General features: G+C 35.9%; 1 protein-coding gene across 2 annotated transcripts in view; it reads left to right on the forward strand.

Annotated features, from left to right (window-relative positions):
• Positions 1-333: 333 nt before the first annotated feature.
• LOC112055319 (hormone receptor 4) overlaps positions 334-15,282 on the forward strand; it is a 128,209-nt gene continuing 113,260 nt past the window's right edge. Inside the window, exons 1-2 of one of the 2 annotated variants that reach the window (XM_052891439.1) lie at positions 334-547; positions 3,621-3,704. The gene's annotated coding sequence lies outside the window, so the exon portion shown is untranslated. Of the gene's footprint in view, positions 548-3,617; positions 3,705-15,282 lie in introns of both variants that reach the window. The other variant, XM_052891438.1, reaches the window with a different exon arrangement.

The raw sequence follows: 15,282 nt of genomic DNA on the forward strand, positions 1-15,282 counted from the left end.
GCGTTCTCACGCGAATACCGCGATTGTATACTTGGACGTAAATATTGACGTTCGACGCATTGTCTCGGAAAGAGTGCGAAAAGGTCAAAGACACTGCGACAGTAATTCGCCGAGATGCACCGAGGAATGGTGGCATGGAGAGCAGAACCTGTTGAGAACATGAGTCACGGAGGAGGGAGCACCTAGGGAGCACGTGTGAGGGTCCGACTCCCGGCGGAAGGGTCCCGGAGCGCTCCAGGCGGGGTGGTACGGCAGTGGGCCGGTCAGTCACCGCTCTGCCGGCGCGCCGCGCGCTCGTAGCTGTCTTGCGTCGCACACCGCACCGTATTGTTCCGAGCCGGCGACACCTCCCATGTTTATCCATCCCTGGTACGCATGGCACATCGCTCGGATGAACTAGACGTGATATCTGGTGATGTTCTGTCAATTTTCAGTGGATTGTGAACGTTTATGTGTACAGTGACGAGTGACTTACGAGAGAGGATTGTTGTTTTGAAGGATCTGTTTGGTGATGCTGATAAGGATTTTGCATCACTAGAAATTCCAGGTCAATATTTACTTTATACACAAATACCATTCAATTGTTCTGTAACTATTCGTGTCTTTAAATATTATTAAGATTTTCTAATTAGAAAAATGATTCGTAGAGCTTTTATTTACATAGAGCTTCTTCTATTCGTTTTTACAGTTTTCACAAGTAACAATACTGTTGGAAAAAAGTGATTATAAGGTTACCGAAAATAAACTTACTAAGTTTTTCTAGATTGTGATATAGTTATTAGGTAATCAGTCAATTTGTTTATTTGGTATATAAATAGTTACAAAAGGAAAACATTTACATATTATATAAAAGCATTTCCTACAAAACATTTTCTGCTCTTCTATTAATTAATATTTTTGTTGTGTAAAAACTGAATTTCATGTAAAAGATTTTTTACTTGAACTTGACTTTTATCTATAGTAATATTATAAAGCTGAAGAGGTTGTTTGTTTGTTTGGTTGGTTGCGCTAATCTCAGGAACTACTGGTCCGATTTGAAATTTTCTTTCAGTGTTAGATACCCGATTTATCGAGGAAGGCTATAGGCTATATATTATCCCCGAAATCTTAAGGGAAGGGGAACCACGCGGGTGAAACCGCGCGGCGTCAGCTACTAATATAATATATTTGTATATTTATTTTAACTAGTTTCCTAATTAATTAATAAACAATACATTTTATTCAAATATAACTGAAAAAACAACGAAAAATTAGTTCCTTCTGCTATTACTATGCCAAGTAGCAATGCCACCGCAGGCTTGATAAAAACTCTCTAAATACGTTTCTTTCTAAAAAATAATCAAAGTTATTAAGGAGAGTAATGAGGCTTGTACTAAAATGAACGGAGGTCGAGCTGCATAACCGTTACATAATGCAAACAGCAAAATTTGCTATAGAGTATACAAACATAGCAATAACTTTGTTTGTATCATAAACATTGACATGATATTGTTCAATGAACGAATTTTGATATGAATAATGTCGGTGAGAGGTTGCGCGTATCATCGCCATAATCATCATCATCATCATCATTCATCATCATTCATCATCATTCATCATCATTCATCATTCATCATTATCAGGACGTCCACTGCTGGACATAAGCCTCTTGTGTAGACTTTACACGATCCTGATTCGCCATCATCCAGCGGCTTCGTCCAACCGTCCTCAGTCCACCAAGCGGTGGTCGACCAACAATGTGCTTTCCGGTGCGGGGTCGCCATTCCAGCATCTTGGGACCCCAAAGTTGTGTGTAAAACAATGGCTTGACAACGGCCATTTTAAATTCATATAATCTGTCAGTAGTTTGAGACATGGATCGGGTTTTAACAATATGAGGATTTTCCAATTTATCAAAAAAATCTCTGTAGTCAGTCTGGGGTTGAGAAGTGGATAAACAGTTGGTCAAGCTCTTTATAATCAACCAGTGATTGTGCTAGTTGCAGCGTGGTAGTTATAAGCACAAATCCCTCTTTTTTATAGGAGTGAGAGGCTATGATTTATTCGTGAGCTATTAAAATTAATGAAACAGTTAATAATGTTCAGTTTTTATTTGCTGTATCTTTAATAATATGACCAATATTCCCATTCCCCTCCAACTAGTCGGGAAAGACTGTGCTAGGAGTGGGTACGACAATAGACTAACGGGGCGGGGATCGAACCACCACCCCTCGGTGATGAGTCCAACCGCTCTTACCGTTGAGTAAGCTTCTTTTGAGTTTGCAGTATTTTAGATTCTTTTTTTTTTTAATTTATAGCTATTACTAGCGGACGTTCGCGATTACGTCCGCATGAAATTTAGTTTTTCACAAATCTCGCAGCAATCATGGATTTTTCCGGGATGATAAGTAGATTATGTGTAAATCCAGAATAATATCTATTTTCACTCCAATTTTCAGCCAAATCGGTTGAGTAGTTGCGGCGTTAAAAAATAACAAACATCCATACAAACTTTCGGGTTTATAATATTAGTAGGTTGTATTCTATAGTTATAGATACAAAATTAAACAAAATGATCAAACAAACTATATCTAGAGAGATCTATAGTGCCACAGTAGTGGTTTTGTCTAAAAAGATGTTTGTCTTTTGATTTTAACTCAGATTAATTATGGAATTTCTAATTTGGTTTAGGTTTGGAGTAGGGTCATAGACCTCATAGAAGCTGTTTTACTATTTACGAGTAGGTATGGCCAGCAGGCAAAGACATACCGCCAAGCGAATAAGCACAAATTAGTTTTAGCGGTGTCGCGCAGAAACCAATTAGGGGTATGGGTATTTAAGGGGTTTTATAACTTTACCCCTTTCAGGTTATAATCAAACAGTTCGTACAAAGTACATCATTATCAATCTATTTCAGTATCATTGTGAGGACTGGTCTCTCTCCTTAAAGAGAGACTTGGAGCTTAACCACCACGCTGCTACTATGCGGACTGGCGGGCAAACTAAACATGACATGTGACATGAAAACAATTAGTTGATTCAATAATAATTCATTCAGATTTATATTCATTGGAGATTATCGTACGTCAATTGTTTTTTTTATATGTATATGAGTATATATGGAATATACCTTTATGGAATATTCATTATCTATCCATATTCGGCTCACTGCTGAGCTCGAGTCTCCACTCAGAATGAGAGGGGTTAGGTCAATAGTCCGCTACGCTGCCCCAATGCGAATTGGCAGACTTCACAATTGTAGAGAATTAAGAAAACTCTCTGGTATGCAGGTTTCCTCACGATGTTTTTCCTTCACCGTTTGAGACACGTGATATTTAATTTCTTAAAATGCACACATCTGAAAAGTTGGAGATGCATGCCCCGGACCGGATTCGAACCCACACCCACAATTAAACACCATGATTGGCTACCGTACTACTTATGTCATTTATATAATTTATTAAAATACACATACTGAAATCCCCAGACCGGATTCGAACCTACGCCTTCTGAATCGGAGCCAGCGGTTATCACGGCTATCACGGCTCATGGGCTATTGGCTAGAAACATTAGTTTTTCTAATACATATTATAATACAATATGGGAGATATTTTAATGAATATTTTTTCATTCAACAGCAGCGAGATCGTCTTGGCATCACTCCTCACCAGTAGAGATGAAGGAAAAGGGCTGAACGGATACCCACGTGGCCTACAAATAACAATGTAAGTTGTTCTCATTTTTTTAAGTAAAATTCTTCTAAAAACCGACAAAAAAACATAGTTTTCACTGAAATATGACGGAAGTAACATCAAAACATGTACGGAAGTGTCGACAAGATTTATTGTCCGAGTCCCTAGATATTGTTGAAGTAAATATCTTAAACTAGGTCATAGAAATATTTTATAAAGATAAAAAAATCCGTATTGGCTAAAATCAAAGAGGTCCGGCATGTTAATTCACTATCTTTGACGTATGTTAGTTGACATATACGAAATTGAGATTCTATTTATCAAACTATCGGACGCCCACGACTTCGTCTGCGTGGAATTCAGTTTTTCACAAATCCCGCGGGAACTCATGAAAAACGTCCTCTTTCCTGTAAGACCTTAAAGTACCCTTCCTCATCTTACTCTTAGAAAGAGCGCTTTTAAACAGATTTTTGTCACTATTTTAATGAATGAATGAATAGACCGAACCTCATATATGTACGTCAATGTTTATTCAATAAACACAAAAACAACATTACACGTGTATTGTAATAAAATGTTACATTTTTAGGTAAAAAGTGTGTTGACACTTCCCCTCGTATCGCAATGAACGCGGGCCATTACCCTCACCAAATGATCTATATTAAAGTGAACCCACTCATTGACTCATCATCACTACCAAAAAATTTTAACTCAGGAAAATTTTCTTACCAACGAAACATTGTACATAGCGACTTTAAAAAATATCAATGAGGGCGTTGTCCGATTATATTTTATTAACATTTTTTAATGACTTTTATGAGACAACTAGCGGACGCCCGCGACTTCGAACGCGTGAAATTCTGTTTTTACACAAATCTTGCGGGAATTGGGAGGCTTCGGCCGTGGCTGTTACTACTCTACCGGCAAAGAGGTACAGCCAAGCGATTAAGCGTTCCAGTACAATGTCGCGTAGAAACCGAAAGTTGTGTGGATTTTCATCCTCCTCCTAACAAGTTAGCCCGCCTCCATCTTAGATTGCATCATCACTTATCATCAGGTGAGATTGTAGTCAGGAGCTAACATGTAAAGAATAAAAAAAATTTACTCGGGATAAAGGCGGCCTAGTACCTACTATGTATTTTATACTTAAAACATTTATTGACTTATACAATTGATTATTTAATTAATCTCGTCATAGGTCTAAAAAGTAGGATATTTTCTTTCCCTAATTTGGGGAATTTCACTTCGACGGTGAGTCAGGAAAATAGGTCTGCAATGCTGATTACATAATTGCAATTATTGCAAATAAGACCCATATATTTTACAGAATTTAAATCAATTAGCACTCTTATGTGGTTTTCCGGCAAGATAACGACTAGACAGGACTTCTTCGTTTATTTATTAGGACATTTTCCGCGTGAAATTCCGTGGATATGGATTGTTTTCGGGTTTAAAACTAGCCTATGTTAATCTAGGATATAATAAATACAAAATTAGTAGGGGGTACCCAAATGATGGTTAAATATTTCTCATAATATAAACGAAAATGCTCGTATATGTAGGATGTTTTCAACTTTTGGGCGCTTAACTAGATAAAAAAGTGATTGTGGATTACCTGCATTTTACTAATTTTGCTCTCAGACGAATGGGGCCCGTGTAGTAGGTTTTTCTTAAAGAAAAAAAAACATCTGGTGAGATCACAGTCAAGGGCTAACTTATCATTGAATAAAACAATTTAGATTCGTAGTTTTGTGTCAATACAATATATGATGTGTAAAAGTGAAACTGAATACGATGCAGTTGCGTGTTCTCGTTTTAGATATTATTTAAGCTATAAATGAGCTTTAAACAAAATGATTCCGCGAAACGCATTACGTTTTCAGCGCAGGCCATTGTAGTACGTTTGTGGATGGTCATTAAGACCATAATGGCGTGTTATGTGCACCGTAAGTAGTGTAGCGGGAATAATGCACTGGCGGCAGTAGTTTACGAGGTCTTTCACCCACATTATATAGGTCAGTTAGATTAGCAACGTTCCTCGTAGCGACTAACCAACGTTGGAGTTAAACTCTATTTTTCAATCGTTACCAGTTGCCATGTATATTTAAATGCCTATATTTTAACACTAACGGACGGCCGCGACCTCGAGGGCCTAACTCAGGTTTGTTGGCGAGTAAAAATCCTTGACATCATGGAAGCAAATCAAAGGATGAGAGTAAATCGAAAGACACATCTACGAGTAACTATTCTTTGAAGCATCAACTGCTCCAACGTAAGGAACTCAACATCAAGAGGTCATAGGTTTACTCCCGTCTGCTTCAATTTTTTTTTTCCGTAGGTGATAAATCCTCACAGACACCCGTGTTTGGTAGTACCGCTTCAATATTGTCATTAGTCTTTCTGAATTGGAAAAGATCGAGATTATTGGTCATATCTTTAAAAAAACTGTTAAAATCAATTTTCATACGCTACGAATATATTAAAAAGATTATTAAACACGAATATGTATAAAGTTGGCTTTAAAATTAAAAACAACAACGAAAGTGCGTGACTACTGTTAGTTAGTTAGTTAGTTCAGTCAACGTAAATAGCTGTAACACCCAGACACTTACTTCTAATGGTAGAAACACATTGGTAGGTACCATTTTGCGAAGTTCTGCCGTTATTTATAGTCCGGTCATTTTAGACATTCGAAGTTACATAAATTCTCAACAAGCTGAAAATCAGTAAGATTGTTTAAAATATGATTATAAATAAAATTTGAAAATTCCCCATATTTCCCCTGTAAGGATTTTTTTTTATTTAAGGTCAAAGGTCAAATAATGAGTTTTAGGACTTTATAAATACCGCAATACAAATAGTAATCCAAGTGACAATATTATCCAGACGACTCTACAAAGTTTCGGTGCAAAGAAACTTTGCAAATTGAACAATGAAAATATGCAATTAAAAATAACTAAAAAGCAAAAACTTAAATTACTAATTTCAAGTGAAAAAAGGTTTTTTTTTTTTATTCTTTACAAGTTAGCCCTTGACTACAATCTCACCTGATGGTAAGTGATGATGCAGTCTAAGATGGAAGCGGGCTAACTTGTTACGAGGAGGATGAAAATCCACACCCCTTTCGGTTTCTACACGGCATCGTACCGGAACGCTAAATCGCTTGGCGGTACGTCTTTGCCGGTAGGGTGGTAACTAGCCACGGCCGAAGCCTCCCACCAGCCAGACCTGGACAAATTAAGAAAATCTCAATCTGCCCAGCCAGGGATCGAACCCAGGACCTCCGTCTTGTAAATCCACCGCGCATACCACTGCGCCACGGAGGCCGTCAATGTTAGAAATTAGTGTACTTACTTAGGTATTGCAAGTGTGTTTCCCGCTTTAAAATTTTACAATAAATTGTAAATACAATGAAGTGACGGAATTACTAGGTTAACGATTTCCTTAGTTAATCTTTGAGGTCCGCGGCCCCGATAGCGCCAGTGCCGACTGCTACTTCTATGTTATCGCATATATTGTTTAGTTTCATTTGCGCTTTTCATGCACTACATCCAAAGCAATAATTCTCATGTTTTCCGTTATAACTATGCGTTACAATTTCCATTAGTTATAAGATAACAAAAGAGCCCCGCAACTATTAAACATTGACATGGATTATATGGAAGACATGGAACAGGGTGTCTAGTGGGAGATTTCAATATTTTCATACTGTTACTATCGCGTTAACGTAAACGCGAATTGTAGGCAGCAGGTAGGTCATCTCCTCCCGGAAGCTATGCCTCCTTGCCCGGGTAAGGCGCAGGGGATCTTGTTCTACCGGTCATGTTCTTCCAGCCCGATTTGGGGCTGAGGCTATTCGGCCTAAGGGTAGTAGAGGATGTCAATCAATATGCCCCGCGCGGACTGCAATTTATATGGAATTGAAATAGTTGTGCAGTAGTGCTATTAGATGTTTCAATTCCTTAGAAATTCGCGCTTACGTTAATGTGATCGTCACAATATCAAACTGCAACCAGGCCCTCAGAACATGGTTTTTAGTAGTTTTTATTTGTAGTATTAGACATGTAAAGAGGGGATGATTTTTTCTCAGTGTGACAGTGATTGTTTGTATCATCATTATATATATTCGGCCATATTCGGCTCACTGTTGAGCTCGAGTCTTCTCTCAGAATGAGAAGGGTTCGGACAATACACACGCAGAGAATTAAGGAAATTCTCTGGTATGCAGGTTTCCTTCACCGTTTGAGACACGTGATATTTAATTTCTTGTTTGTAGTTTGTATCGCTATCGGTATTTTTGCATTAAAGTGCTCATTGAATCTACGAAACCCGACACTGCCCGTGGACCATCATGCACCACGGTTTTTTTATTCGTATAGATTTTTTGTTTTCCATTTCAGTAGTAGCCTTCAGTTTAGCAGCAATGTAGGCTAATGTGTTTTGTAACAAATATGAAAACGTTATCAACATGTATCAACGTCATTAAAACGGTGTTACTGGTAGCGCAAGGCTTTGCTGACAAAAGGATTTCTGAAGTGAAAAATGTCCGAACCCCCAGACTAGGCTCGCCCCAGTTTCGGGGGTCACCGCCCGATCGTGAACTGCGAGCTGGTCGATCGTCGTCATACTTTTTTAGCTGAATTTTTATGAATACGCTCAAAATTCGCCGCATACTCTCAACGTAACATTATACTAAAAGTATATTTCACTTTTACAGTAATTAATATATCAACGCACGTGAAATATAGTGACTAATTGGCAGCTAACAGTAATTTATGTAATATACATCGTATATATAGATTTATTGACGTATAATATATATATTATATATAATATATCTATGAAATCGACATTAATTTGATTAAGTTGAGGCTATGTATGTTTATATTACTATGTCAAATTTTGTAATTTAAAGGGATTGAATTAAAACATCACTAGCTTGGCACCGCCTTCTAACTGATCAGAAGGTAGCACATAGGTACGATGTTATTTTTTGCTATTTAGTTTAGGTTAAGGTTTTGTGTTGGAAGTCGGTTGAATTTTTTTTATTATTTTTTTATGATCGTTTATAAAAGCAATTTATATCTTCAAAGATAGATTACCATATAGGCGTATAAAGTACATATTTAAAGATTAAAGCACACATACAAATAACATTAATATAGTACTATATAACTAACTTACGTGTAACTTAAAATTTTACAATGTTAACTAGTATGTGATATAATTACTAGCAATGTTAATTTCGTTACGCTTTATTAAACAGAAAAAATAATGGATTGATCTTTGACTTTCCACGTCACATAGATCATTTTATCCAGATAATTACAGGTAGATTTAAATATAGAATTGCGTCAGTAAGGTTAACAATTAAGATCCTCAGCATGAAACTATTTATAATTAACAAGAAAAGCTTGCTTGAAATGTTTGCTTTATTAGTAACATTTAAAGCTTACAAATATCTTTTTAGATACTCTTATATCTGAAAAGGTATTTGTAAGCTTTTCTTCATTTACTTCAGGTTTTGATTAGTCGACCTGTGTAAATTATTTTAGAAGATTCGAAAATTTATACAAACAGACGGACTGAAATTAATATTTCAATTGTTTTTTTATCTGTCTTACCTTAAGCCTCTTAAATCCACATAGTTTTAGCAATTTTATTGAAAATACAGTTATTGTATAGTATAGTTTCATTCTGAACATTCTTTACTAATTTAGGTAAAGTATTTTCTGGATGAAATGCAAAAACCGTTATTCAATGAAAAGGCGTTAATGATTTCATTCTAAAAAGAGCCGACCACCCGGTTGCGGGCGAACGCGTTCCGCGGAGTCAACGCCCGTGAATGGTATATAGGTCAGCTGGAGGCGCCTTCAAGTCTGAATTGTGCTTTGGCAAATCACCTCAAATTTCATAGAAAAATCCACAAACTGGCTCCTATTCAACTCTTTGACGCCCATCCTTTCATTACTTTTACTGGCCCATTATAATATTATCGGGCAACCGGTTTTTGTAATCATAAATAATTCATAATCAAATGCGAAAGGGGTAAACTGAATTAATGCTAATCAGTCTGAAATTCGACGGGTCGTTGTTATGACTGACAATTGTTATTATTGTACCGCACATTTGATATCTTTTCGTTACAATAGCCGAAGGACCCACGGCAATTAAGGCTGCCTTGACGTTGCTTCCTCTACATGAAACCTTCGCCAAGATATCCTTATTCACAGCAGCTGCCGCGCATCGCGAAGTGAATACTTAACCTCATTAGTTAACTGCATTATAAGCCGTTGATATTAGGAGTGCTGGGTTATTATACGTGGTTTATGTTGGGAGAGGGCTCACTCGTCTAGTTGGGTTATATTGATGCATAATGCGGTCGGCTGCTGCGCTCCGGCAAAAGGGAAAGTGCTCGCTTCCTGCTCGCACGAGGAAGCTATTAGTTGGTACTTACACGTAACTGCATTTCGCGACGAGCCATGCGCCCGCGCTGGTCGTTAGGTTCCACTTATGTCATCAAACGTCAAAAAGTTATGTAGGTTGCTCGTTGTATAAAGCTATTAATAGAGTGGCACTTTGAAGTATGCAAACCTATTGTGGAACAATTTGATTTATGAACTTCGCGTGCATAATGTATTCGGATAACGTGTAAAAAGTGCTGAACGGATTTTTATGCAGTTGGCTTAGTATGACGCAATATTAATTTATGTAATATCAAAGTCATTGTTCATTATATCATAGAGGTCTGACATACAGAAAATTAAAAAACTGGTTTCTAGTCAAATGACCCATCCATCTGACTATATTTTCTGTAAATTCACTGCGCATATAGGAGGCCGTCAAAATTCAAACATTATTTATTTCAGATGTAAGGGTCATAAATTACTTAATCGCTTCAAAACTAAAAGTAAAAGAAAGCTTATAATCGTAACGCGTTACTCTCGGTGTCACGGAAACACTTTTAGATTACAATAGACTCACGCTATCTCATTTTAATTGCTATTCTTTAATTCAAAATATTCTTGTAGGATACCTGATATTACATTTTATTTATTGTATTTTATTATTTTCTATAATAATCTATCAGATTCTTACTATCTTGAAACTTATTGGAGTTTACTTGGGCGCTACATCTCATAAAATATCTCCCAAGATACTTAACTCTATTAAATAGGTAATATGCAATCATAATTAAGTAAGACCTGATTATTTTCACTATAATTTCCTTTTATTTAAGCACTTGATAGTTTGAGTTATCACCGTTCGTAGATAGTTTTAAATCTCATATCATCATCATCATCATCATCATCATCATCATCATCATCATATCGGCCGATGGACGTCCACTGCAGTATACAGGCCTTTTGTAGAGACTTCAATCATCACGATCCGGAGCCGCCTGCATCCAGCGAATCCCTGCGATTCGCTTGATGTCTTCAGTCTACCTGGGGGGTCGATCAACACTGCGCTTTCTAGACTTGTAAACTACATATTATATAAAATATTCTATTATAACAAAGAAAAGCGCAACTAAAAGTCCAAAGTATGTTACAATTAAATTACACATAATATAGTATATATACATAAGTATATTCATGTTCTTGTGATTGAATTTCTGCTTAATTCTATTGTAAAGTAAGCTCAAATAAGCATCAATGTAATAACAGCTTATCTAAAACTTTATCAATGAATCATGAATATCAAATAGGAAGTTGCAAAGGTTTTGTTATCAAATATGCACCATGCATTAAATCGTTAATATTTATTACATTCAATGTACCTATGTTAAATGAAGTAAAATTTTATCAGTCTACTGAAAGTCTATAGTTTTAATAATACAGGTTTCAGGTGAAAAAAAACAAGCATATATAATATATGGCTCAAAATCACCAAGGTTGCAAATTTCAAGATTGGTTTTATGCCAAAAAAATATGCTACCTATAATACTACATATACTCTTGGTTTATATTATCGCAAAATTTATATATTAATTAACTTTGACAGGGCAGTGCACAGAGTTCTATATATTTTTTGTAATATTGCTTTATAATGGATATGTAGCATAAAACTATCATTCCGGGAACGTTTTTCTAAGTTGGATAAAATGACCAAAAACAAAAAGGAACACATAATTTAACCGTTGTCAAACAGCATGGGTATATAATGTATCTTAATATTAGTATATATACTAATATTAAAAAGAGGTAAAGTTTGTGGTTGCACAATACCACAAACTTTACGTCTTATTATTAAAAAAAATATCTGGATCTACTAAACCGATTTCGAAAATTCTTTTACCACTAGAAAGCCATGTTATTTGTGATTGTTATAGGTTATATTTTATCCCCGTATTCTCATATGAACGGGACCTACGAGGGTAAAACTACGAGGGTCTGCTTGTAAATAATATAATTCAACGAGAATTTCAGTTTCGGTAATACAAAAAAAAATATTTTTAAACAAATAGGAAATTAGATTTGGCCTGCCACTAACGAAACTTTTTCAGAAATAAACATATCTTTACCCTTTTATTTTATTAGCTTATATTTTTGAATTTCAACACGATAATTAAAAAAAATTAAGTCAACTGCACGTGTATGTGGAAAAATAAAAATAAAACAACCAAATCTTAACTAAGCAAAGAAAATGTAAATTAAACCAAATTAATGCTACTAAACTAAAATAACTATGTGCAATAATTAATTCATCTTAGTGAGTTAAACATGATATGTTTTAAACGTTAAATGTACTGTGTACACATTTTCTTATTATCGGCTTTTTAAATCAATCACGAACACACGCGTCATTAGATGACGCAAAATGTTTCAAATAAAAATGTCGCAATTTCTATAGAAGTACAAGAAGGTAGTGTTAGTATGAACAGAAGTGGATTTAAGGATTTTGCATGCTCTTGGGATACCCAAAAATGCACTTATCCTAAAATATTAATCATCGTCATCATCATCATTATCAAGCCATATTCGGCTCACTGCTGAGCTCGAGTCTCCTCTGAGAATGAGAGGGGTTAGGCCAATATATATATATATAGTCCACTACGCTGGTCCAATGCGGATTGACAGACTTCACTTCACTTCAGAATTAAGAAAATTCTCTGGCATGCAAGTTTCCTCACGATGATTTTCCTTCACCGTTTGAGATATTTAATTTTTTTTTATATGTATTTTTATATGTTAGTATTATTATATACGTACTCATTACAAAATTATTATTGGGGAAGAAAATTCCCATTTGGTATCATAATTTGTAGGAATAATGCCTACTCTAGTTACATACCTTGGGCACTGGAGATAGCATAATACGGCTAAGGTGACGTCACAGGTTCAACGGCACGCCAGGTGCTCGGCTTTCCAACTCCTTGCGATTTTTCCAACCGATTCCGGAAAGTAATTAGATGACGCAGACTGTGCTAACGGAGTAGATACTTGGTTATAATGAGGACGTTTAATTATTGTGTTTTTGTGAGAATCGTACTTGACATTTCCTAGAATAATTTAAAAAGTTCAAGAAGTTTTACTAATATCTAAATTAATTATCATTATAAAATGTTTACTTATAAAATTATTGTAAAGATGTAAATTTTAAATGATGAAATTGTGATTTAAATTAATTTAATAACACATACTTAATAAATAATTTACATGCCAAATTGGCAAGATACATTTACCTCAACCGACCACCTGTATATATAGGTATACATACGCATGTATCTGCAAATAAATAAATTGCTTGATTGATTGATTAATTTAACCTGGCAACTCATCTTATTTAGAAATTATTCTTGTCTCATCATCATCATCATCATAGATATACCTCGTGTAAAGACTTCCAAACACCAAAGTCTTGGACCACCTGCATCCAACGGCTCCCTATAGCCCACTTAATATCATCGATCCACCTAGATAGGTGTCCAATGACAGTGCGCTTTCAGGTGCAGGGTCATTTCATCATCTTAAGATCTGAACTTCCATCAGTTCGTCGAATTTTGTGCCCTGATCAATGCCACTGCAACTTAGCGACTCGTCGAGGCTGTTAAGCTATGTCTGTTTGGTTCTCCTCATCGCTGATTCGTTCACCACATGATTCTTCAAGCATAGCTCGCTCCATTACCCACTGAGTGATTTAAAGTTTTCGTATATGAGGCCCATAGTTCGTTTATACATAATATGTATTGTATAATAATGAACGAAAGATTTCCAGTTACATTCATAGTATCATTTATGACAAGTATTTGATAGCTATTTAAAGCTACCAAACTTACCTAGAAATTCAGTAACATTCGGTCCTTTTAAGTAAAATTAAACGCTTACTGGACAGTTAGTCAAATTACATATTCGTAAATGAAAGCAAACGTATATTACTCGTACGTACTCATAGCTCCATGTAACACCTATTTGGGAATAGCTATTTGTTTTGCCTGCACTGTTATTGATTTGTGACGGACAAATTTAATTTTGACATCCAATAATCGCTTTCAGCAGAACGCTCTGATGATTCGCACTCAAAACGTTCGTGTCCGATGACGCGAAATGGAAAGCTAAAAAAAAATTCGTGTTTTGTATGCACCAATAAAACTGACACAGACGTGCGATCGAATAAAAATAATCGTTTGTATTGAATAATTAGTATGAAATAAAATTGGATTTAAACCACGTTTAACAAATAGCGTGCAGTGAACGACGGCGGTGTCCGTCGAAGGGTGCGAGCGAGACGGGTGTACGTCTGTGAGCTCCGTAGTATTGCTAAGGACGGTCGTTGCCCCCAGCCGGCCGGGAATGAACTCCGAATATATCGTGCGTTTATTTACTGTGCGCCTCCGTACTCCGATGTTTCGTAGATTATTTCGATCGGGACTCGCCTCGACTTCCGTGATTAGCATTTATGGATTTTGGGTGGACCAGTGATTAGTGAAATTGTTGATTTTTCGGTAAGTGATACTTATATTTATCATAAACGATAGCGTTCAACGATCCCTGTGAAGTCAATATTATTTCTAAATTTTTATCAAATATTTCTCGCGATTGTGTGTAACTGTACTCATATTCATAGTACAATAAAGATTAATTAAATAAAGAGATCAATAGTATACTATGGAGTAAGACACGGAGCGTTGGCTTAACGTTTCCCATGCTCTGTGGGTAACATAGTCAGACAATTTATATCACCAGCTATGTTATATCATAGAAAACAATCAAGATTTAATTGTAAATGTTCGAATTCTATCCACCTAATACATTTCAACTTATGGCTATAAGTACTATTATTAGTAGTTAGTAGGGTCTTATTATGTATTATTCATTCTCATACTCATAATATTTAGTTATATTTGAGTTTGTAAATCACAAGCCAAAGAATAACAAGTGTTTACCTATCATGTTTCGCTGATAGTTTTTATCATGAACCCGGCAAATTCCAGGAATTTCTTTCAGTGTCGATTTAAAAGCAAAAGATTGAAAGAAAGGTATTGATTTTACGTTTCAATATCAAAGGTAATCAGTATCAAAGTACCTAGGTACACCCATGTCCTCGTTACGGCCAGGCATCCAAACGTCACCCACATAATATAGGTACCTAGGTACATTTGAAATCA

The sequence above is a fragment of the Bicyclus anynana genome, chromosome 4 (assembly GCF_947172395.1).
Source record: "Bicyclus anynana chromosome 4, ilBicAnyn1.1, whole genome shotgun sequence".
Taxonomy (NCBI): Eukaryota; Metazoa; Arthropoda; class Insecta; order Lepidoptera; family Nymphalidae; genus Bicyclus; species Bicyclus anynana.